Source organism: Lathyrus oleraceus, chromosome 4 (assembly GCF_024323335.1).
Source record: "Lathyrus oleraceus cultivar Zhongwan6 chromosome 4, CAAS_Psat_ZW6_1.0, whole genome shotgun sequence".
NCBI classification, from domain to species: Eukaryota; Viridiplantae; Streptophyta; class Magnoliopsida; order Fabales; family Fabaceae; genus Lathyrus; species Lathyrus oleraceus.
In genome coordinates this window covers 438,739,307-438,742,465 of record NC_066582.1, presented here as the reverse complement: position 1 = coordinate 438,742,465, position 3,159 = coordinate 438,739,307, and the positions used below count along the sequence as shown (strand labels likewise).

Here is a 3,159-nt window from a genome sequence, read left to right as displayed (position 1 = left end):
TAAGTAGGTTGATAGAGAGTCCATTTAACTTAAGTTGATCCAGGCCAGAAGCAGACCTACGTCAGGATAACCTTCTTCTTTGAAAAACTTTGGTAGTGCTCTTAGATTTTCATCTAAATAAGAAATCAGAGCACAGGGAGTCATTTCCTTTTTCTTTGTGGAAAGAAAAAAGATGGTAGACTAATTGATATTTCTATCAGTTAATGAAAAAGCCCAATGCAAAAAAAAATGCACGTTGGGTCTTTAAAACAATTCAAATCATTTTGATAAGAATAGTTTGATCTGTTTTACCGAGAAGGTCTACGGTTCGAGTCCGTATAGCCCTAATATTACTACCGATACTACTCAGATTTCTATTTATTATCTCATATCTGTCATTACAAATAGATTTCTAATAATACTATATTTATTATATTAGTACTATATTGAATACGAAATACTAGTAATACTATACTAGTAGTATAAATATACTTGAAATACTTTTTGGAATAGAAAGAATGATAGAATGATATTAGTATACTCAGATACTAATTTCAATTTTATTAGAAATAATGTAAACTTAATAAAATACAAAGCATTTCGATTTAGATTAGATTAATGAATCTAAGAATTTGAAAATTTCAATTCAAATCGACTAAGAATTAATATGAATCCAGTATATTTTCCACATTCATAGGAGTACATTTATGTTTTTGCTTTATGAATATGATATTTTTTGGACATTTCTAATAATATCGATCTTGATTCCTATTTTGGCATTTCTCATTTCTGGAATTTTAGCTCCAATTAGGAAAGGGCCAGAAAAACTTTCTAGTTATGAATCTGGAATAGAACCGATGGGCGATGCTTGGTTACAATTTCAAATCCGTTATTATATGTTTGCTCTAGTTTTTGTTGTTTTTGATGTTGAAACAGTCTTTCTTTACCCATGGGCAATGAGTTTTGATGTATTGGGGGTATCCGTATTTCTAGAAGCTTTCATCTTCGTGCTTATCCTAATTGTTGGTTTAGTTTATGCATGGCGAAAGGGAGCATTAGAATGGTCTTAATTCTTGAATATTTAGACAATTAAACAAAACATTGAGACAGTTATGAATTCCATTGAGTTTCCCTTACTTGATCAAAAAACCAAAAATTCAGTTATTTCTACTACATTAAAGGATCTTTCAAATTGGTCAAGCCTATCCAGTTTATGGCTGCTTCTGTATGGTACTAGTTGTTGCTTCATTGAATTTGCTTCATTAATAGGATCGCGATTTGACTTCGATCGTTATGGACTGGTACCACGCTCTAGTCCTAGGCAGGCAAACCTCATTTTAACAGCGGGCACCGTAACTATGAAAATGGCTCCTTCTTTAGTTCGATTATATGAGCAAATACCCGAACCAAAATATGTTATTGCTATGGGAGCCTGTACAATTACAGGAGGTATGTTCAGTACCGATTCTTATAGTACTGTTCGGGGCGTGGATACGCTAATTCCTGTGGATGTCTATTTGCCAGGCTGTCCACCTAAACCGGAAGCTGTTATAGATGCTATAACAAAACTTCATAAGAAAATATCTCGAGAAATCGATGAAGATCCAATTAGTTATCAACGAGAGAATAGTCTTTTACTACCAACCACAAATTTTATGTTGGACGTAGTACTCATATCGACAATTCTAATCAAGGATTATTCTATCAACCATCATCTATTTCAGAGATGACCTTTGACACATTTTTGAATATAAAAAAGTTCAGTATCCTGTGACGAACGAAAAAGTGAATTAAATAGCATCCTTTTGTACAAAATACAATAAGAAATAGCAAGCAAGTCAATCTTAAAAATTTCATTGTAATGTAAATAAATGGTAAATACTTATACCAATCTGATAAAAAACTCGGGAGAAGTCAAAAAATGCAAGGTAATTTGTCTGTTTCGCTAGTCAAACACGGAATAGTTCATAGATCTTTGGGTTTTTATTACCAAGGAATAGAGACTTTACAAATAAAGCTCGAGGATTGGCATTCGATTGCTGTTATTTTATATGTATCTGGTTACAATTATCTACGTTCCCAATGTGCCTATGATGTAGCACCATGAGGACTATTAGCGAGTGTCTATCATCTTACGAGAATAAAGTATAGTCTAGATCAACCCGAAGAGTTATGCATAAAAGTATTTACCCCAAGGCAAAATCCGAGAATTCCTTCTCTTTTCTGGGTTTGGAAAAGTGCAGATTTTTAAGAAAGGGAATCTTATGATATGTTAGGAATCCATTATGATAATCATCCGCGTCTTAAACGTATTTTAATGCCCGAAAGTTGGATAGGATGGCCTTTGCGTAAATATTATATCACCCCCATTTTTATGAAATACAAGATGCTCACTAAATGATAAAAATAAGAAAGTAATAAGAACTTCGACAACCCCAGATATTAAAGAAATAACTGTATGGACATTTTCTTTTTCTTATAGATTAGACAGAATAATAGAGGTTTCATTCTTATCTTATTCTAGATTATGATAAATAAGAAAATTGATAAATAAAAAAGACAATAATATAGGGATTCATTGAGATTGAAAAATAGGATGGAGCAATCCTTATTTCGGACGAGCCAATAGGATGAACTGAAAAAGTTATGCATCATTAACTATGTAAGATGCACATCAGCATCAATTAGGTATCTGGCTAAGAAAAATAAAAAGTACGATTAAATACAAAGAAATGGACCAGATTTTTGGATAATGTATCTCAGATAAATTTTGACTATTCTCACCTCTGAACTCCCCTAGATTCCACTTTTTGGTCTTTCAACCAACTAATTTAACCATTTGAATATTATTTCAATTGAAATATTAACATTCGTTATTGCAGTGCACAAAAATAGAAACAAACTTGAATCATTCATTTTCAGACTTCCTTTTGATACCTAGAATATACATCTATTCATTCTTCATCTAGAAAGAGCATATCTCCGTACACCTACATAAATTATGTATGATGATTAAGACCACTAATAAATATCTATCTATTCCCCCAATTTTTGAAAAGAAATATAGGAATAGATACTCATACATAATGAGTCGCCGGGAACCAGATTTTAACTGGTGACACGAGGATTTTCAGTCCTCTGCTCTACCAGCTGAGCTATCCCGACCATTCTTGAGCACCA

At 32.5% G+C, this 3,159-nt stretch overlaps 2 pseudogenes; both read left to right on the top strand.

Moving 5' to 3' along the window:
- The window catches only part of LOC127135193 (NAD(P)H-quinone oxidoreductase subunit K, chloroplastic-like), a 20,752-nt pseudogene extending 18,979 nt beyond the window's left edge, over positions 1–1,773 (top strand).
- Positions 1,774–1,816: 43 nt separating this feature from the next.
- On the top strand, positions 1,817–2,376 carry LOC127135197 (NAD(P)H-quinone oxidoreductase subunit J, chloroplastic-like; annotated as a pseudogene).
- Positions 2,377–3,159: the final 783 nt, after the last annotated feature.